This window comes from Pipra filicauda, unplaced genomic scaffold (genome assembly GCF_003945595.2).
Source record: "Pipra filicauda isolate LSUMZ 115617 unplaced genomic scaffold, ASM394559v2 scaffold485_size447873_pilon, whole genome shotgun sequence".
NCBI classification, from domain to species: Eukaryota; Metazoa; Chordata; class Aves; order Passeriformes; family Pipridae; genus Pipra; species Pipra filicauda.
In genome coordinates this window covers 1-22831 of record NW_024104626.1, presented here as the reverse complement: position 1 = coordinate 22831, position 22831 = coordinate 1, and the positions used below count along the sequence as shown (strand labels likewise).

The 22831-nt window shown below is 45.8% G+C and overlaps 1 protein-coding gene across 1 annotated transcript in view; it reads right to left on the bottom strand.

Annotated features, from left to right (window-relative positions):
- HPCAL1 (hippocalcin like 1) overlaps positions 1-20284 on the bottom strand; it is a 65378-nt gene extending 45094 nt beyond the window's left edge. Inside the window, exons 1-2 of the mRNA XM_027713383.2 lie at positions 20007-20284; positions 4765-4811 (exon numbers count right to left, since the gene is read on the bottom strand). The gene's annotated coding sequence lies outside the window, so the exon portion shown is untranslated. The remainder of the gene's footprint in view (positions 1-4764; positions 4812-20006) is intronic.
- Positions 20285-22831: the final 2547 nt, after the last annotated feature.

Here is a 22831-nt window from a genome sequence, read left to right as displayed (position 1 = left end):
ACTAAGAGGGGTGGGGCCTGATGTAAAAGCCAGCGAGGTGGAGGGACAGGAGTGCTGCTATGATGTCCAGGGAAGGTCTCATTTGCATGAACTAGATGGCTCCACAAGGGCTCAGGTGGATGAAACCCACTGCACTCTCTTGGTGGCTGCTCAGATAACTCCACTGAGCATACCCAAACCTGCCTCCCTCTTACACCAAAGCCCCCTGCTTATGTCAAAGCTGTTCTAAGCAAGTACCAAGTCCCTGACACCATAAGCCAAAGCACCCTCTTATTTTATTCCAAGCCTGGTCAACATGATGGAGGTCACGCGAAAATTAAAAGTGTAACAACTCACCATAGAGGAAAGGGGAAAAAAAAAGTGATGAGTTCATGACTAATCTTTGCAGCTCTAGCCATGGACAGGATTTGTACAGCCATGTTGATTTTTTGTAAAAATAGTAAATCGTATTACACCACGCTGCAAGACCAAAGATTCGCAATGATACCTTAATACAGCTTAAATAAAAATAGCACTACCTGAGTCAATCTGAGCATGATAATGCTTTGTAATCCCACACTCTTAGGGGATGAACAGTTGTATAGCAGTGAATCAACACGAGATACTTGCATTAAGAGACACTCCTTTTTCCATGTTATATAGCAGCATCTATACAAAATGTAGAAGGCAGGTGGTGTTTGTGGGAGGCACAGTACACAGTGGGGAAAACAGGGCAAACACAGAACCCCACTATCTTCCAGATTGGAAATGCTGGCTAATAATTTACTTTTCAAAAAGGAAAGACAGTTTTTAAATTATCCCCATCCCAGTAAAGAATTAATGAAAAAGTCTGAATTTTAGAAGTTTTTGAGAAGTGAGCAAGCCTGTGTGCACTCATGCAGAACATTCATTCATAAAAACAAACACAGATGAACAGCAGTGTTGCATATTCATTCTGGGTTTTTTTCTTAATATCCTTGAATGAGCAAACAGTGTATATGGAAAGCAAATGTGCAATACAACACAAAAAGCCTCAACAGTGCAAATAATAGCAAACCTATTTATAATTAAAATGTAAAAGACAAAGACTCAAACAGCAATTTTTAAAGGTGGTTAAGAAGAAAAATGCAAGCTTTGATTAATGACACACTAAATCATAATACATTCTTCTCAACTACTTTGTTACATAAGCCACTCACACAAGGTACTTCGTTCGCTATTGTGCTCCCCATTTGTTCTTTTTTAAGATACATTTTCCAATTAATTGCACTTCCCCCTTCCACTCCGCTCCCGCAGCATAGTTTTATGTATGGCAGACATCTGGCCCTTACAGATCACTCCAGACAGCATGGAAAGGTAATAGGAAAAGTTAACAACACTGCAAGGTCTTCCTTTCCCCAACAGGACTTGAATTTGAATCCTGAGACAAGGGAGTTTTCCAAGGCTGTAGCACAGATGATGCTGAAGGGAAGGAGAAAACAGCCTCCAATTCCCATTTGTCTTGCCTGCTCCTGTCTCCTGCTCTGCCCTGGTGCTCAGCCCAGCACTGCTGCTGCTTTTTTCTTCCTGCAGAGCCTGAATGCTCACAGGAGGGGTGATCCCATGGGACCCTGGATATGAGGACACGGGTGGGCTATAGAGAAGGCAGGGAGAGGCTGGCAGGGGCAGCAGAGGAGAAGATATGCTAGAAGGCATCGGGACTCAGGGATGAGGACATCCTGGTGAGGGGAGATGTTCTAGTAATGGAGAAGGTTCCAGAGCCAAGTCATGGGGAAATGCCCTGCTCTATGCACAGGACATAGAGCATATTTCCAAAAATCATCCCAGCACCAATGGCAAGAACATTCCTCGATTTCCATGCCTTGGCACAGGTGGTACTGAGATATCTCCAGAAGCTCAACCCGCCAGTACTGCATGCAACCTCCCATTCAAGGGGACCCTCCTTTCCTCAAAAACAAACACCGCAGAGGTTTCAACTCAGCTTTCAGTTTAAAAATAGAGTGTTTCTCACAGCCAGTTTGGTAGGGCAGATCTGTCAGTCTTTGGCTGCAAAATGTTTCACTTTCATGTTCCATCAATGCACACCATCTCTGGACCAGAGAAGAGAGGAGCCCTGTTTCCATGTCCATGCAAGCAACAGGCAGTTTCTGCTGTGGATCACACCATTTCATGCCCCACCCTCTGCCTTCCCTGGCCATGGGTCACAGGCACTCGTGCTCCTCCAGAACAGCACAGAGGCCAGAGCAATGTCACTGCTGTGGCCCCACTGCATCGCACCCGGGATGGAGACAACCCTCATGCCCACATCACGTCTCCAAATCTGCAGCACAGGCACCCCGGCAGCACCCTGAAACAAGACCTCCCAACACAGCTGTCGATTTGGCCATCCTGCCCAGGGTGGCCCTGACACGGGTGCAACTCTCATCGTGTGTCTGGCTCCCTGGTCTTCCCTGCCCAGAGCTGCTTATGCGCTTACAGGCAAAAATGCAGGTAAGCAGCTTGTTCACTCAGAGTCTGTGGTATCCCAACAGGAGAGCACCCGCGTGCCTATTCCCCCCTTCCCTGGCCAGCACCCTTACCTCCAGATGTGCTCAGCTGGGGCAAAATTCAAGCTACTTTCAGGCACTTCCATACACATTTTGTTTCCGTGATGCTACACGTTGCTCTGAAGCCACGCATGTGCCACTGGCCACACATTACATTTTGGAAAATGCCCACCTGGCTCAGCACTGGTCTGTCTTCAAGGCTGTCTCTTACTACGTGTTAAATATGAACTGACACAGCCAGACCACTGTAAGGCTCCATACAAGAACTGTTATGCTCTGTAGATGTACCTTCATACTGCTATGGATTATGTAAATTCCGAGACTGAAATCATGGACATACCTGAATTTGAAATGGCAAGGAGGAATACAGACCATTAAAGCAGCAAAAAATGTGATGTATAAACACTCAACACCTCTAAACTGTTTGCAAAAGTGCATCAGGAGCCCAAGCTGACCCAAAAGACCACAGAGCTTCATGCTTTTGAAAGCCCTACCCAAAGGGTCTGCCCAGGAGAAAGAAACATGAACTATGGCAAGCACAGTCTGGAATATCAACACCTGGGTTTTTACTTATACCCTGTTTGGGTGTTACCTGAAACAAGAAGAAAGAAAGTCCAATTTTAAGTACAATTTAAACAGATAGTTTAAAACTGCCTGGGCTTTACACACGTGGTTTTACAGTCACCAATCTCATACTCTCCGCTGTCCTTAGAAGAGAGTTTATTTCATTTTTCAACATCTCAAAAAAGATCCACTGAATATTCAGGTCCCAATTCAGCAGTTAGCAGTACAAACCATGCAGGTCTACAATACAGATCCCATCACAGTTGTGGGGACAGGGAAGAGGAGGGGTTCATAAGCTATTGTTCACAAGAGCATTTTGACAAAAGGCACATGGAATTCATGATTTGGCCTTGTAAGACATAAGCCTCAGTCAGAAAAACCATTTAAGGGTTAAATTAGCTTTCCCTTACACAGAAAATAAGGAAAATACAGCTTACTAAGTAAGGGATGCTTTCACTGATGAAAGATGTAATGTATAACAAATACATTTATGGGGCATTAAGTAAGTCCCGTATAAATACAAACAATTTTCTGGCCAAAATGAACATGTATTTAGGGTGGACAGAAGCATCGCACAACACACCAAACTCCATCATCCTCCCCTGCCCTGAGAAGTAACCAGTGCAGACAGCTACATTTCAGCTGCACAAACAATTAAAATCAAACTGGGACCATATGTATCAAAAGGCATCTGATCTATGGGAAATACAGAGATTTGGAAGATGGAGAAGTCGATTAGAGGTTTGGGGCATTCCGACATAGTTCATTAGTCAGTCTGAACACAAGAGCTCTAATAGCTTGTATCCTGTGCACTAGGGAAATGCAATGCAAGGATGAACTTCCTGAGGAATTAATGGGTAATGATATAATTTGGTTAATCTCATTGGAAAGAAATCTAGAAGTGAAAGAGGAAACAGAGTATGTATTTCTCTAGAAAAAACAAAAACAAATTACCAAGCAGAGTACTGGCTAGCACCTGTCAGAGATCAGCTCCACCAGAGGAAAAGAAATTGCACTGATTAAAATCAATGTAAGAGGTGACTTTGCACCTGCAATGCCACCACAGTGGCAGTTTTCAGCAATCTCGTTCTCCTGTAGCTCTTGACTGATTTAATGTTTCACTTACTTACAAATAAGAACCTAATGAAGTGCATACAGATGAAATACATGGAAGTCTTCGGTGCAGGCAGGACAAAATCAGTCACATGTGGCAGAGATTAGCATGGGTTATGCAGCTCATTTAACCTTCTGGAAGTTGTATTCCTTTAGATTAACACAGACAGAACAGAAGGGGAAAAAAACCCCTAAGGTTGCTTTCTGACACAGAAAACATTGTCCCACTGGAATGTGAAGGCTTTTAGCAAAAAATACAGCGTAATTTGTACAGGTTTTCCCTAAATTCAAATATTTTTGAAAATGCAACGTTTTAGTTCACTTTTCAAGTCTCAAGAAATTCTTTTTAGTGCAAAGGTGAAGCTTAACATTTTGATGCCAAACTCCTGCTCAAAGATTAGCCCTGAGAGCCTTAAAATTAAAGCATGCCATTACCTCAGCAAATGCAAACTTCTGCACCCAATGCAGAACAAAAACCTTTGTGTTTTCTATTCCTCATTTATTTTTTCAATTACTAAATTAAAGAGTTCCTTGAAAGGAGCAGGATCTGAAAAGTACTCACCACCTATCTTGGAATCTCTTCAGAGAAAGTCCACAAAGCTCAAGTACCTGGAAAAGAAGACACAAACCAAACATGCTTTACATTACAGTTTTCTTAAAAGTGACAATCTTCACACTCTCAGCCTCCCCCTAAAAGCAAAAGAAATCAGAATAGTCTAAACATGCAAAAACCCTGCTCCAGTTCTTACCCTACACTGAGAAACAACTTTGTTGTGAATTTGCATTTTATTATTTGTCCTGAAATAGAAAACATTTCCATGTTGAAAAATGCACAGATTTGTCTTGAATTCAAACAGCAAATTTTTCTGACACTCAATAAGCTGTTGAAAACACTCTTCTTGCTTTAAATCTTTTTCTGTAAAACTCATCTTTCGAAATAAGCAAGTATCAAGTTCAAAGTCAGGTTTGCTTGACTCATACTACACAATATTGCCATACTAAGACCTAAAAACTAGAGAAAAATAAAAGAAAAATATGAAAGAGCCAGTTTCAAGTTTTCTTGAAGCCATTAAGCATTGCTCTGAAAGGTTAGAAATCACCTTCTTTCAGTTGAGCATGTTTCTCAAGGAAGCAGAGTATAATAATTTGCATTCCTTCAGCATCTGTCATCTGTGAATGCTGAGGGTTCATCAGCCCTTAAGGAGTCACAGATAAGAGCACCAGGATCAAGCTCACCTGCTCCTGCAATTCCTAATCTCTCAAAATCTGTGGATTAGAAAATTGAAAACAAGTTACTTGCTCTGATTTCCACTCTCTCACAGAGCTGACCCTGATTTTCCTCTACCACCTATGCCAGGCACAGCTGGGAAGCACTCATCTCCTCCAGCCCAACACACCAACTTCTTTCCTGCCAGATCCCTGTCTGACCCAGTAATCCTCTAACTTCTGCGAACGAAATCCCACCGGGTTTAGCTCCCAAGTGCCTCCAGCCCCTCCCAACACACACATTTGGTCTGCCCAGTGCCAAACCCCAGCCACAGACATTCCAGACATTACCAAAGCCTCCCAACAATCTTCTTCAACACTTCACCATCCCTAAAACCAGGAGTTCCTTTCTTTTGTGACATCCCTCACACTCATTTCTACTGGCCCTAACCCCTCCAGACATGGGACTGAGGTTTCCTGTTTCTTCCCTCAGAGCAGGCTGCCTGACACTGCGAACTCCTTGTGCCAATCCTTCACCTTCTCTCCAAGCCAAACACCCTATTCCTTCCTATCATTCCTCTTGAGTCCTGTTCTTCAGCTGGCCTTCCTCATTTTCTCTACATCTTTGCTCAGGTGCAGTAGCGCAGTGCCCCATGAAGGCTCCAGTACTCCAGCAATGTCAAAGCACCAGGACATGCAACACAGGACAAAAAGTCCATCCTCCTGTTCATGGAAGGACATGTCTATTGCTTTGGGGCAGGATGATCCTGGCAAAGCAGTGTATGACCCACCACAATCCCAAGATGTTTTTCAGTGGAGCCCTCCAACCACCCCTGAGTAGTCTGTACAGCCAACCCATTCACCAGGGAGAACTGGAAGCCCACATTAAAGCCTTTGGGTGCAAATAATGGACCCTCCAAAATCATTATCTGATTCTGTCCAAAGCTATTTGAAAATCCAATGACTTTCCCAAGCGCTTGTAACATCCCCTAGTTTGGTGCTACCTATTGAGTCTGAACCAGCATTTTCTCAAATGCATCAATTACAATGACCCAAGCCACAGGGTCCACCTTAGGAAATCTTCACCCAATACTTCTTAGCTTGATGACACATGGAAGCTAGGTCTGGATCCTGGTCAGCACACTCACCTTGTACCATCCATAATGCAAAAGTTTCACCAAAATTTCTTTTCCTTAGTTTTCTTCTATGAATATCAAAACAGTGCCAAAAACCTAACTAGGATTGAAGTACATTATATCATCTGCTCTTTTTCTATCCACCTGTTACTCTGCTCCAGAAGATGCTTAAGTGGGAAATAATTTATTAACTTCCAGAAAAACACTGTAATAAGTCAGAGTGACTGTACTGCAATTTCGTCTCCTCCTTTTAAGAAATTTAGCACTATATCTTTTGCTTTTTGATTGTTATGGTAACATCACAAATCTCCACCGCTTGCTTTTCTGAAGTAAACACCATGAAGAAATTGAAAAGAAGTCAAGCAGCCAGCTGAAATGCAGCTCCCTCTACAAATCTCAAGAACAAGACAAGTGTCACAGAAGTGAGGTCACGGTATCCTGCCCTGATGTGGAGTCCCCAGTCAACCCCTGAAGGTGCTCTCTCCCCTGATCACTGTGATGCTCGTTGAACAGCTTTTACTGAAGACCAACCTTCCCATATGCAGCTTCCCAGCATCTGAGGGGTTGTTTTAAACAAACCCTTCCCTAAGGCCCAGAGAGCCTGGAAGAAAAAATAAAGAAAAAGAGAAAACCCTTAAAGTGTGGGCTCTCTAAATGACTGCGTTCTTATTTTATCCTGGTATCTTCCCTCATCAGTGCAGATTTCAACTACATCAGTCTTCTGCTCACACAAAGGAAGTTCCAAGACTCCATGAAATTTTCTACTACTCTTGAGATGCCTGGATAGGCACTCACAGATGTGGCAACCTGGCAGCAACACAACCATTTAAGCAAATCATTTTAGATTCAATACCTTTTTATGAAGAAATCTTAGGATCCTCATCTCATACAGGGATGGATATTATCTCTCCAAGCTGCAAACCAAATAAAACCCAATGGAAAGGCAAGGTAAGGACTGAACTTGGTCACTGGCAAAATAGGAAACACAACCCACAAACTCTTTTAATTTCTATTCTGTGTCGCTGCTACAAAATCGTTGTGCCTTCCCCATCCAACAAACCTTACAGAATAGTGTAAGATTTTTTGACCATATTTATATGCTCACAATAAATGTAATTTCACGGTCCAGATGCTAGATTTTGGCATCTCAAAAGACTTTCAGCAAGAAAAATGGCTACGTAAATTCTTATAATCATACAAAACCTTTGTTCCAGCCTGAAGGAGTAGAGGGTAACTGGACAGCATAGGTTAATTTCTATGTTTACAGTCCGTGCAGTATTCAAATTCACTGCCAATTAAAAGGTCAGTATAATTGAATTAGCAGAAGCAACTTATGAGAGAAATTCAATTACAAAGCAGAATTAAAGGAAGAGATGTCAGAAACTTTTGGAGGCTGGGCAGGAAGAGGTGCATCAATCTACTATTTTCAGAGCAGCTAGCAAAAAGCTTAAGGAGGAGACTGCTCCAAATAATAATTTGTAAATATCCTCCTTATAAAAAAAGCTTCATTGACAGACCAGAGAAATCAAAGTAACAGATTTTTCTTTCAGACCATGCTTTGACCTATCTGGTAGGGGTAAAACTCCCTCTCAATGGTCAGACATCACCCACCTCTACCTTCCCTGAATGCACTGCAGCTCTGCCATGTCCTGTACAGTCCTCAGACCTGCCTTGGCTTGCACCAAAACCATTGCAGACGCCTTTATTTTTCTTTTGTTTTTCGAGGTGTTTTTAACCCCATTCATTTTCTTTGAGTCATAGACATTATATTTTAAGTAGATTTCTTTCTACTTGATGAAGAAGCCTCAAGTGTTTTGGGCACTTTTCTTCCTTTAATGGTCACTATTTCACCCTGCCCTATTCTAGCCTCCATTTGCCCCCCTTTGGCTGATACTATCCTTGATCAATCTTGATGCTAATAACCAATAAGGCCCTCCCACACCTCCGAGGTTCATCTTTAATAACTGCATTAAGACAAATCAATACTGTTATTATCCTGGCCACATGTGGAGATGGTGTTACTTGCCTGCAAATGCCATATGCAGCAGGGGAGATATTCCCAGCACTATATGAAGTCTCTGCACTCCCTTATTTGCAATTTCTTTTTCAACTAGACTCTGCTATTTTATAAAAATGAGGTGTTTTTTTTTTCTCTTTTTCTTGCAAATGCAAACTGATGAAGGCTTGTTGGATATTTTGCAGTCCTCTTCACATGTGGGTAGCAACAGTCCACGGACAGCCACAAAACTAATTGTCCTGTCACTTGGTTTGCAGTTGGGCTCAATGTTCACTGTAGGACCCTTCCAACTGAACTATTCTATTCTACTCTAACTTTACTCCAGTCACCCCTAGCCAGCCCACTCATCACCAACCACAGTACCTGAACTTTGGCTGTTCACTTCTACATACACTGTGGATGCATCCAGACAGCACGTGCAGCCATGCCGGCACTCATACTGGCTGTCCACCTGCTCTGGAGCGTGTCCACCCAACCCCTTCCTCCAATGCACAATCTCTTCCCACTCACATCTCACTCCCTTCTCATCTTTCCCACCAGGCCCATAAGCCACCATGCTCTGAGCCCACCTGGACATAGAATTCAACCCACAACGCAAGGAAAGTCCTAGAGGGCTCTAGGTCCCTACTTTCCAGAAAGGGCATCAGTCAGTTCACCCCGGCAATCAAAGGACAATCACTACTCAAGCACACTGCCAACCTCACAAGGGATCACCCTACTCAGTGGGACTCAAGAGAGCCTAGAGGCCACTGCAGCCCAGTACAAGCTCCTGGACAGGTTTTCCACCCCATACTGAGCTCCATGGTGCTATAACTAGAGAATTAGACACTGGCTAATGTAAATGCTAATTCAAGTCTTCTAAATGTCCTGCTGTGGCTGCAGTGCACATACATCTCAGACTGTGCGTCCACTGAGAGGCTGGTACTGCTGAGAGAGATTTTTGTTGTGTCCTCAGCATAAACTGCTGCCCCTCCTTTCTTTGCCTCCAATACCTCTAGTGCCACCCCTTCATTATCATTTTGCCTAAGCAATATGCTTGCAACACCCCCAGTAATTATAACAATAGTAGTAATGCCAGAGCATGAAGGAAACACCGAGCACTGGCAGTAGCAGGAAATGGCAACAGGGAGGAGTTCAAAACATTGCTCAGAGGCTGTATATGCTTATTTGGAGCATCTCCTGCACCTATTGACTGAACAGGCTCCCAGGCTACTTTAATTTCACATGCTGTAAAGCAGCCTGCATTTTCAGAAGCTATCCAACTCCTGCCAGCTCTCTGCCTTCAGGGTTTCCCTTCTGCAGTTTATTTAGACAACATTCCAACATAAATTTTTGCAACCTAAAGCCTGTTGCAGTAACACTGGTACTTACCTCTGCTCACAAATCCACCCTGACACTGCTTGGTGAATTTAACCTGTAATACTGAGATGCTAAATGCAAAGCCAGGTCCAGCTCTCAGCAGAGAAGAAGGAAAAAAGAATGGTGGATATAGAATCATGTAGTTTGTTGTATACATCATATGGATATAGTTTGGATTGGAAGGGACTTTTAAAGGTGATACAGTCCAACACCTCTGCAATGAGCAGGGATATCTTCAACTACATCAGGTTGCTCAGAGCCCGGTCCAATCTGACCTTGAATGTTTCCAGGGATAGGGCATCTACCACCTCTCTGGGCAACCTCTGCCAGTGTTTCACCACTCTCACTGTAAAAAACTTCTTCCTTATATCTAATCTAAATTAACCCTCCTTCAGTTTAAAACAATTACTCCGTATTGTACCATTAAAAACAAAACAAAAAAAACAAAATTTACAAAAAAACAGCCAAAACCCAAGAAGAGTGGGGCTGCTGGGTGTTGCAGGGATGGAGATATAATCCCTGCCCTGTTTTCTTTCAGTTTCCCTTGGCACTCAGGTCTATCACGTAAGTCAACAAGTCCTGAGAGCACAAGATATTCACCTGAGTGCTTAAAAGTAAACTCTCCAAGTGAGTAACAGAACCAGTATTTCTGTCTATAAGGCTGTGACTTATGGTCCTGCCCAAGCAGGAACATCCCACCTTAGCTGTGGGACGTCAGAGTTGGGCTCACAGAAACCACAGAAACCCTACCAAATGAACACATCTATCCCCTTGATTTTCCCTGTGGGCTTTTAGAAAATGCTCCAAGCTGCCCTGTACATGTTCACTGCACATCTGCCATGTTGGAGCTCTCCTTACAGCACAGAAACACTTGGAGTACAATCCAAAAAGGTAAGATCTACTTTAGTAGTTTAGGTCTACAGTAACTGTTGTTCTACACCTTCAAAAGCCCCATTCTGAGTATTCCCAAAGGTTCATTTACTGAACACAGATGCAATTTAGTGGTTAAACCATTGACAAAAGAACAGCCTGAAGTCTTCAGAACAAGAATCTTATCTCTGACTGATGCTATTGTAACAAGCAGTCATCCCTGCCAGATTCAGGGAAACAAGAGGGAAATCAACAGAAGCCAAAAGAAGCAATGCAAAGGAGAAACCTGCATGCCAACAAGACCTCTCATGAAATACATCATGGGCTACACCGCCACAGATGCATGGTGGAGGCAGAAGCAATTCCCCTGGCTTTGGAGGAGTTTTGCTCACTTCAATCCAAAGTTCCAGATTGCATTTCTGCATTATATGTCAGTTTTGGCTTCCATTCCCTCCTGACTTCCCTTACTGAATTGCAGCCTTGTTTAGATGCTGGGTTTTTTTCCAGAAAAGACTACTGACAAATGCCACATACTGCCTGGTCTGACTTCCACACAAGCAATCAGCCTACAGTTACACAGTTGGGGATAGAACAGTGCCAGTTACTTACTCTATTTCCTCTTAAAACTTTTTTCCAATACAATTAACTAAATTGCGGCATTACACAGTCATTGTCCAGGAAGTTTCTCTCTTCCCCTTTTTAGCCTCCTTTTCAGTTGCATTTCCCTGCTTCACAGGATGCTCTAAACTAAACATTACATTCAAGTTACACAATAAAGATTTGGGAGGGATGGAGTGAACGAGGAAGGTCACAGGAAGGGAGGTATCTGCTAAAATAAAATTTGCTAAGCAGCTACGTCGGACCTAGTGTCAACTGCCTTTTATTAAAGAAGACTGTTGTTTGTATTAGCTAATCTACCAGGTGGAGGGACATAACAGAGTAATAGCTGAAACAGTTCAAAAGCTTTCCAAGGACTGAATAAAGCCTGAATTAATTCAAAAACCAAATTACAGTGATAAATGCTGTTATGGCACAGCCAAGGTGCCTCCTATAACCTTAACCCTCTCTGTATATTGAGGCTTTTATGCTACATAAAACCACACTCCAGCTACAGAACATGTAGATGCATTTAAATTAAGTTTATCACAAACTAGTGCTCCTGGGCAGATCACTTATTCATTTAAAAAAATCTACACATTGTCATCTTTATAATTATAAGGGGAAAATCACCTTGAAAGCAAAGCAAAAAACAGATGCACCGGTGTCTTCTTAACCTCCAGAGAGCAGGAAAAGCAATGTTAAGTGCAAAACTTCCTGCACACATCAATCATAGCTTCCAAGGCTGTAAAATATAAAGCTCAGGTGACAGAGATTTTTCCAAGCTGATAGGTCTTTCCTGCTCCACCAGGACAGGTTGCTGCTTCCTCACAGGCAGCCCTCCTGCAGCCCGCAGCTTACCTTGGCACAGGCTGTCCCAGCACAACCAGGGGACGTGCAGATGGGTTCAGCCAGCAGCAGGGCTGTCTGGAACACAGTTGGGCAAACCCCTCCTCAGGAGCCACAGGGCCATTGGGTGACAATGCTGGAAGACACCTACTCTTTGCAGTTGGTGGGAGCCACAACCCATGTGAAGCCAAGCACCTGTAGAAGACTGATGGGTGACCACCGCGAAGTCTACGCCTTGTCACTGTTACTGTTCCAGTTAGGCATTGTTCTCTCTCCTTCCACCTACTTCTGACTAAAAATTCAGAAATGGGTTTAAATGGAGGCTGATATTGGGAAGCAAGAGCCTGGCATTTCCACGGCTTGATGTGGACAAGAGGGTGAGCTGAGGGAGGAGAGCAGACAACCAGTGGCAAATTGGCATCTTGCAAACCGCACATCACAACAGCCACAGGCTGCAGCCAGAGAGGTAGAACCTGGCATGGGGATGTCACACAATCACAGACATGGAAAGCAGAAGGCACAACATTATACCCCTCATGATACTTAAAAGCCAAAGACAGTTCATCTTTCCGTCTAAGGACTGCTCCACCAGAAGGCATCCTTGTTACAAGTCCCCGGGCAGCCATGCAATAGTCAGTCCGGCCTTTTGCACGCATACAGCTCAAGAATATCAAAACTTTACCCCAAAATGTTTTTGCAATGTTTTCCTGAAACTGAGCAAGCAATGTGGAGCATTTTTGTTAGAAACATGCCTCCCTACAAAGTGTAAAAAGCCATCAAACCCACTAATGATGCAGACAAGACCTCAGCACCAGCAACAGGCATCAAACATCTGAAAACAAAGGTTGGGACCAAGATGCAACTAATTCAAAATGTCCCAACACAAATGGGACTAGCCAACACCTGGCTGTCAAGGCCCTGGTGCTCAGAAGACAATGGCTCAGCCAACTTCTGAGGAAGATCATCCTTGAATGTCCTGTAACAAGTCAGAGCTCTGGAAATGGCCAGCAAGTGCACCTTCACTTCCGAACTCTGCCTTCTGAATTACACCCATAAAAATGAGCGCTCAGTAAATTCAGCTGTTTCTGGTGCTATCAGTTCAGAACAGCTTGCCTCACTTAAGGGACAGGACTTCTGGAAAGCTGCAGCACACACCTCGTGAACAGCCTGCCAACAGCCCTTAGCAGGGGTGATGAAAGACAGGAGGTTTCCCATGGGGACAAGCCTGGCTAGGCAAGTCAGCCTGCAGATTAAGGGAATTCTTAAGGAGATGGGAGAGGAGGCTAGAGGATGAATTAAAAATGGTGATCTTCCCTCACTTTGTCTATCTCCTGAGAAAAACACAGCTCTTTGTAACAGCGCTTTAGGGCCAGATTTAGGAATGAATGCCATTTTAAGTAGCGTGACACCAGCAGAACAGAAAGTTGTGGCTGCAGTCTACAAAGCTGAATCTCATTTGCTTTCAGACCATTACCACAGCTTCAATTATTCTCAGCTGGAATGAAATCTAGTTTCCATTAAAAAAATTTATCTTTTGATACATCTTCTGACAACCCTGGAGGAAACCCTAACTGGTCCTGGCAGAGTTGCTGCTCCTCAGATGAGCCTGGCACAGAGGGGCGCAGCACCCCCAGGTTCACACTGTGCTCCCCAGGGAGAGCAGGCACATGTGACCAAACCCTTGTCCCGACAGAGAAGGGGCCTCAGCCATCACTGAGGATGCAGCGAACCACCACCAGCTGATGCGGAAGGGAACCAATTGAATTGAAAAGGTCTCCCACAACTGATTTCAGTCAGTTTGCTCCACATCAAACCTAAGCCAAAGGAAAACACTTGCCATAGGCTTTGGGGGAATCAGGCTGCTTACACCAGGGACAGGCTTGGTTTGCCACCATCCACCGGATGCAACCATCCAGGCTTCATTGCACAAAGCCACAAGAGAGGCTGGACACAGGCATATGCTCATTCCCACTTAAATGGTTCTGGCTTTCAGAGACACATATGATTCCATGACTGTCAAATATCTGCATTTCCAACCCCTGTTTTATTTTATTAAAGTGCCTCCTTTACACAGGAGTACCCACTTTCTGGAAAGCCCCCCAGAATCTCTCCGAAGCAAAGCTGACATGCTTGAGCTCGAGAGCAATAAAACTCAGCCTGGCAAAAATCATGGTGTCTAACCACAGAGGGCCTTTTATGCTGAGCCTGCTTTTTTCTCCCCCCTCCTCTGTACAGCAACTCCAGCTCTCTCAGTACAAGAGCTTTAGAAGGGTGGACACCAGGGAGAGGAGATGAGAGAGGTGACTCAAGACACAGGTGTACTGATGGTTGAAGAAGAAACTTGAATTGGAAACCGGAAGGAAGAGCAGAAACCCTGGCTTGTTCCAGGACGGTGCTTTGATCACTCTGCAGAGGATGACAACAGGCAGCTGCCTGCAATACCCACCTGCCAGGCAGCTCCTACCGGGCCCATGGTCTCAAGCCTAAGTTTCAAGCTGCTGCCTTCCCTTCAGCTCTGGTGAAGGGGAAACAGGGCTTTCAAGCGCCTTCTACTGAACAGATGTTGTTCTTAGGCCCTTTCCTAAGTACTGCAAAGTACACTTGCTTTTTTTTTTTTCGAACACATATTTCATAATTGAAGTTGGTGCTAAAGGTTATGCATCCACAATGTCCTCCCTTGTAACTCCCACTCTCCTCTCACGCATAAGCGGCTCTCATCAACAAGCCCCAAACTGCTCTTCGGAAGAAAATCTGTTTCTCTCCACGTAAGTTTTAAGAAAGAGAAAGTGCTATGTTTGGAGAAACAAAATTTACCTACTAAAAAAAAAGCTTCATTAAAGAGAAAATGGAAAGGATGCCCTGCAAATGCTAACTGGCTTTGACAGTGGCTATCTGCATCGTGACCAAAATCGGCGAGCTTTCTCCCTTCACATGGTGGGCAAGCTGCCAAGAATAGAGCATCCTGCGCACAATGCCCTTTAGAAAGAAAAAAAGAAACATGAAAAAAATTCCTGCTACCTCCAAACAAGGAAAAGCTTCCTTCTGCAGAGACAGGCTATTCTGTGCGGAGCAGAGGTGAATGAGAAGCACGGCACGGAAGGCTGGTGAGGAAGACTTGCAGCACGCCCACACGCTGGCTCCCAGCCCCCTGAAGGCATTTCTTTTCCTCCCTCCTCCCACCACCGCCCCTGACTATTCTAAAATGAGCCACGTGCCAATTTCCTAGCACCAGCACCATGTATTTCCTTACCCTGTGCCCAAGCTATACCATCTATCACGTTGGTATTTTCAAGAGACTACAAGAAACTGGGGCTTGCACACTAAAGGACACACAAGCATACATGGTCCCATTCCCCACGGCACTCAGTGTGAAATGCTCTTGCACTTCCATTGCCCAGAAGTTCCCGATCCTGGTGTGCTGCATGGTTGGGAAATCAAAAACAAACCCCTTTGCCACTCTGACTAGTCCACCGGTTAATTCATTACGATAAACCCATTGTCCAAAACAAAAACATAATTTAATCGCTAAACCAGCTGCCCAAGTTTAGCTGTTGCTCTTGGCAAACCTGTCAGGATCTCAGGACGCCTGGTTTTCAGCAAACATCTCTGTAGGTGCAAGCCATGCCTTCTGCCTTTCAAGTCTCCAAGTGTCCCTGTCACCCAAATCCAGTGTTTTCCAACCCAAGCGGATATTTAAAGGGATATCATCAGCTCAAACACCTCCCTGAATACATTAAGATAACAGTAACTGAAATACTAGCAAGCATCCTTTTTTTCCCCAGCTGTCAAATGTGCATTTATCCAGCATTTATCCTTTCCCATTTAGGCAGCCTGCTTTCCTTTGAAAACAGAGGGCAGAAAAAGAAAATAAGGTTAAACACATTTGAAGAAGTCACCAAAAACATTGGCACAAAGTCTCAAAGGCTGATGCATGAACTGTATGTAACTACAGCTATGTCTAAGTTTTCTTGCTGTTTTTTCTCCCCAGCCAGATTTCAAGTACGTTGTGCCACTTGAGACAGGCAGCTTGATCACTGGGGAATATGCTGCGTGCAAGAGAAGAAAGAAGCTGGCCAGGTTGTAGCTGGCATCTTTTGAACAGAATGCTGCTGGCATGAGTTTCCAAATATCTTGACTAACATAGATCATCGAGGAGAATTCCTTAAACTACTTGCTGCTTTCTTTGATTTTAAAAAGATACACACCTATGGAACAAGAAACGCTGAAATAGCAAAAGTACCATTGCCGTGTCTTTCACACTGGTTACTGACAGGTATCTACAAACCTACTGTGCAAATGATAAGCAGCATTTTTTAATAATAATAAAGGCATATTTGAAGCAGCGCAATCCAGAAGAACCATAGTGTTTCTTACATTACAAGACTGATCTGCTCCCCACCCCCCCAGCTCCTGCCTACTAATTCCAGCACAATCAGAGCAGGAGAATGCATAATTCGTCCTGCAATCGACCCTGCAGGTCTTAGTCATTAAGCAACATAACACCAAACTTCCAGAAAGGTCACATTTCCAGAAGGTTCAGCTAAAGGTTCTCTCCTATCCACTGAAAGACTGAGAGGTTAAGTAAGAAGCTCCTCATGGAGTATTTGTCTGCATTGTTCATGGATTCACATTTACTTTGCTATCAGAGCATGACAATAGACAGAAGATATTTATCTGGGGAAGTCAAGAAATGCAGAAATCAATGGGTTAATTTGCAGATTAGCAAAACACAACTGCCTTGTGAAAGCTTTTATACAGCAAAAGGCTGATGAAGTGAAGATAATTGTTTGCATTCTTTATACTCTCAGGATGGTAGAGGATTATTGGAACAATGGAAATTTCAGGCATTGATTCAAAACATTTTCTGATACTAAAGTCCAAAAATTTTGCAAGAGCAAATTCTTCTACTATCCATGGGTAGGATCCCACACAACACAATAATACACTTAACACAACCTAAGATAAACCCCTTGCCAAAAAAAAAATTAACTTCAGTCTGAGTTAAGCTCAATGAACATGCAGAATTTGGACATAAACAATTTTCTAATACAGTCAATGAGCAAAGAAACTGATCCAACATATAGACATTATGGAAAACGTCCTAGGAACATGAAGAAAAACACATCAAAAAAAAGAAAGGTCTGTTTTTCTTATATTAACTGGAAAACATATTGCATTTGTTCCTGAATCTGACCTAAAAGTCACGCTTGAAGGAAATACCAGCAGTTCTTCGGAAAAGTGTGAGATCCTCTTCCCATGAGTATCAGTGCATCTTGCACAAGCATACAGTGCAACCTTATTGCTCACAGTTTCACACCACTAAAAGCAAGAGAAAAACCCAGTGATAAAAAATTTTAATTCACATTGCCCCCTTAGTCTACCAGCATTCTTGTCTCATCCATGTCAAAGTGATCAACACTCAAAAGAATGTTGTCTTGCTTGTAAAAAAAAATAAAATCATTTTGCATGAGTATTTTTAATTGCAACGATTTCTAAACCCAGATCACATGCTTTTTTTTTTTTCCCTTTTCTTTTTTTTTGTGGAGTCATAATCCAACTTTAATGTTGCTTAGGCTACAGATTAATCTCTATCCCCAGCTCCCAACAACTGGCCCATGTTACTGCCATGCCCATGAGCTCGGGTGGTAGAATGGGGGCACCACAGTGCCAGCTGCGACATACAACTAGCAAAGCATCGCCTGCACCAACACAGTGACAGACTCATCTGAGAACTCAAAAGGTTTGTCTGCACAAGTTCCTGCCGGTGCAAGCAGCCAGCAGCAAGAGCAAACCCCACTCCAGCAGCTGGCAGAACTCTTCTCACCGTTGCAATTCCCTGAACGGACTAAGCTATGCCAACAAAAGCACTTTTTCTGCTAGCAGAGCTGACTCCTCAGCAGAGCTGCTGCCAGCGTTGAGACAGCCACTCTATAGCGGCACACGCTTTTTTTCCCTCCCAGTTTCCTATACTTCCAACTCTACACAGAGAAACCCTAAATATAAGGCAAGAAACAAAGAAAAGCAGAAAATAGGTGTCAGGATGAGGTGATGCTTGTCCTGCTGGTTGTCCGGCATCTCCACACCTAAACTAAGGGACATGTGAGGAGATAATGTGCGTTCTTATCTGAGCCCCACCAAACTAGATAAAATCAAACACACATAGTTGCAAGATCCTGTTGCCTGAATCAAAGGGTTCCCAATCCAAGCACCTGAAAAGAGCTGAGGAATTAGCACACCTTATCTACTGAGGCAGATATTTGGCCCTGGAACAGGTAGTGCCCTGCACAGGCTCCTCCTGGCTCTGCTCTCTAGCCAGTACTCAATGATGCTGGCGGACCCCATGCAGGACAGCATATCATGCCAGTGATATCAGCGGCTGCTGCAATAGCCCCCCAGTCTTTGCTCAAATTTCATCTCAGGCAAGAAGAGCTTTTGAATCTGAAGCCATGACAAATGGCTCCCATTGGGAAAAACGTGGAATATTTTGGGGAGGGAGCAATTGTTTCCTCCTTTCTTCCTCCCACAGAGAAAATCTGATCTTCCAAGCAGACTTTCACTTGTAAATGGAATTACAGGACAACACTCAGCTCCAGTACCTGCCTACAAGTATTCCTGTGAAAAAGCTCAGGATTTTGTCACAAAGGTATAAATCACCCATCTGTGAACAGGAGACACAAACCTACTGAACACCGAGCTGTTTTTCTCAGCAAACCTTTCATTCCCGATGATGCATTACATGACCTTTTTCCAAACTAAGCAGAAACTTATTTGCATGGAAACTTACGTGTAAACACACTTGCCTTGTTTTATTCCCTATTTCTTGCAATTCCCTGTACTCCAGCAGCTACTGCATGCTGGAGCCCTGTGCTCCAGCAGGTCCCCCAGCAGCCTGATGCAAACCCCGGCTGGCAGATGCCTTCGCTGCCACAACCTCCCAGGAGCAGGGTGTCCCCCCTTGCCCCGGGTTCAGGGGACAGGGGTGACCTTGGCGGCAGCCATCCTGCCTCCAGCACAGCCTCATATATCTCCCGGGGACGCAGACAGCCGAAAAATCCAACTGACCAGAGGCAAGCGTCAGCATTTTTTAGAGGCAGTATAGGAAGGTGGCAATAGGAAGTCTGGGTCTGTAGGAGTTGACTCAAAGGTCCCTGCAACATTCATGCGGCGGGAACTTCTCCGGGTAAACCATTAACCACCATAAAGCAGAGCTGCGAAACGCCCCTCGCCATAAGGAAGGTTCACACACACCCGAACACACACGCGGGCTGCATGTGTATATGCACACACATATGCAGAGATATCCATACATGCACAAACATATACAGGAAGACACACAGATACACACATATGTTTGGGGTTTTCTGAGGGCAGGGGGAACGCCGGCAGTCCCCTCTGCTCGGGGCGAGGCGAGCGCTGACACCACAGCCCCGCGGCGGCAGAGCGAGGGGATCTGCTCCACATCTCACGGACGCGAAAAGGGCACTCGGATCCGCTCCGCATCCCCTGGCGGCGAAGGGGGCACCCGCCCCGCTCCGCGCCCCGCGGGGCTGCAAGAGATGCGCGAAGCGCCCCGCGCCCGCAATCCAGACGGGACATTTCCAACCCTCGCTCCCCAAAAATACCCCCCAAAAAGCGAGGAAGGTCCCCCCTCCCTCCAGCTCCGCTCTCCGACAGTCCCCGCGGCAGGAGGGGGTGCGCGGATCTCCCGCAGCCCTGCCGAAGTTTCCGCGCGGCTCCGCGGGCGGCGCCGGGGCAGCCCCGGCTCCTTACCCGGCTGTGGGAGTGGGGTCCCGCGACGGCCTGGGAGCGGCGGCGGCGGCGGCTGCGCGAGGGCGCGGCGGCTTCCTGGGAGCTACAACTCCGCGGCGGCGCCCGGGCGAGCCGCGCGCCTGCGGAGCGGCGGCGAGCGGGGAGGAAAAGAGGAAATGAGCGGGAGGCGCATTGGAGGGGAGGGAGGGGGAGGAAGGAGCCGTCGCCGAGGGACCGGGGAAAGCGAGGGACGGAGCGCAACTTCCCCGGCGGGGCAGCGGGCGCGGCGGGGGGGCGGAGCGCTCCCCGCCGCCGCTCCGCGGCCGCCCCGCGGCGTTCGCAGCGCCGAGCCCCGCGCAGGGGCCGCCGCCGCCGCCGCTCCCACCGCGCCCGGACACTTGGTATCGCCCTGCCCGGCCCCCCCGGGCAGCCGCCGCCGCCGCCGCGGGCAGGAAGTGCAGGGCTGGCGGGGGCAGCGCGGAGAGGCGGCTCCGCGGGGCTGCGCGCCCGCGGGGGGCTGCGCCCGCCCCGCCCGGCACGGTGGGCATGGGCAAAGGGGCAGAAAAGTTCTGATTTTTGATCTTGCGGTGGTTTTTTTCCTCTTGTTTTTTTACCCCAAAACAAAGAAGGAAACGCAGGGGCAGAACACCCTTCCGCGGCACCAGTTCTCCCCGGGCTCTGCGCGCAGCCCCGGCGCGGCTGGAGGTGCCCAGTGCCGGGTGCGCGGGGTGGAAGAGGGGACGGCGGCAGCGGGGATCGCTTGGAGCGGCCGCTGGAAGCGAGCGCAGCCGCCTCCCGGCACCTCCACCCCGCGCTTCCCTCTCAGCAGGGCGGTGGGACAAGACCCCTGCCACCCACAGTGCCCCCATCCTCCGCCGAAAGTCGCGGTACAGGTGCCATCGGCTGAGTTTGTGGACGGGTGCCGTCCCACTGGCTGGAGACAGGTTCTCACCGTTCGCTCACCGTTCTGTGCAAGACGTGAACTTGCAGAGCCTCTCCGCATACCCCACCACAAAATGGAGGGTATTTAGGGATTGATGTTAATCTGCTTCCTGAAGGAGGTAATTGTAAGCATTGCTCAGAAATATGGCCTGCAGCATAAAGAAGTGAATCTTCCTCATAGGGTATTCCTCCCCATCCCCCAGCTCCTGCCCAGAACATTTTCAAGTGAAAAATATATGGAGAGTTCAATGTAGTTGCCACTGTGCCTTATCGGTAGCTTTCACTCTGCCTCCCCTTATAGCACATTCAGTGCTGTCGTGAGATAAGAACTGAATAGAGCTGAAATCAAGGACACACCAGGAAAAAAATACTAAAAGATTTTAGCGACAAAACTTGGGAAGCAAGGGAGTGTGGTGGTAGGGGTGAACAAACAGAAAAAGTCCACCACCACCAAAGCAGCAGTTTTTCAAAGCTTATCTCTGCACTAAGTTGAACAGATTTTCATATGGACAGGGGAAAAAAAACCCACACCCCCCCCAAGCAAACAAACCCAAACCAACAAATCAAAACTAAATAAAAAAAGAAAAAAAAAAAACACCCAAACCTTGAATACATGTACTCCAAAGCTTGAATACATTGAAACTGGATGCAGAGATTAAAATGTTTCTCAACAATAGCCACTTTCTCCAAGACCTTTCAAAAATAGGTGAACAGTTTTGCCACCTTAAAAAGAAAATAATAGAAGCATTAGCCCAAGGCAAAGAACAACCTTGGAAAATAAAGAACCTGAACAGTTAAAACTAGAAGCAACTTGACCAGAAACATATAATGGGAAACTCTGTGCAACCACCATTGCTGCCAACTTCACCTGCTTGAAGTTGAGTTTTCCTCGCACGACATGATTACATGTGAGTAATCCCCTTGATTTCCGGGCGAACCCTTCCCTGTGCAAGCATTTTGCAAACGTAAGCATGGCTGGATGCAAGGATGGGGCTGTGGCTCCTGCCACACCTCTCCTGCTGCTCTGCCAGGGAGGGCAGTGGCATACACCACTCTGCCCAGGAATATGTGGCAACAGAGCAAGTACCTATTTGAGGCCTCCTCCAACATTTACAACCCTCAGGGCTGACGTCTGATGAGAGAAAACAGTTTATGGCACTCAACCCCACTTTCATTTTGACACGGTTGTCACTCCATAGCCCTAACAGCTGCAGGTTTTCCTCTGCATGGCGCTGCCCCACGTCCTTTGATGGGCAGGCTGTGAGATGAGACCTGCAGCCATTTCTGAGGCTGCAATGGCTCCTCTCCAGGATGCCCTGGTTTGATGGGGGTTGGCAGCTGCGAGTGCCCTGCTTGGTTTGGGGTGATCCTCTGGCGGGTGTCTTTGTGCTGCTCTGCACCCTGCTCAGCATAGCACTCAAACATGTCTGTCAGGAGCTGCCTATTTTGGGAGAGTCAGGGACATTTTGTGTCAGTGGGTACTTCCCTGAGAAGTGCCCATGGCTGCTGCATTCTTTGATCCCTCTAGTATTCTGTGTATTGTCCCATAAGAAATTGAATAAATACTGAAAATAATTCTGGATTCAACAATTATTGGGAACACACAACAAGAACCAAATGAAGTGTTGCTATCATTTATACCCAACTTCTTTTGTCAAGAATTGCACCCTTCCAGGTGCAGCTACATACAGGATGGTGCAATCCAGGTAGCCAACCAGAGAAATGCCACCAAGATTTCAGATGATTTAGAGTCCTAATGCTTGATAATGAACAATTCTTGAGTTACAGAAATCCCTTGGGAAATGAGGAAGAACAGCTTTAGAAAGTTGTCAACTGCTCACAAAAAATCTGAGATGAACAGAAGCTGCAGATTCATTCCTGCAGTGAGTTTGTAAGGACTGCTG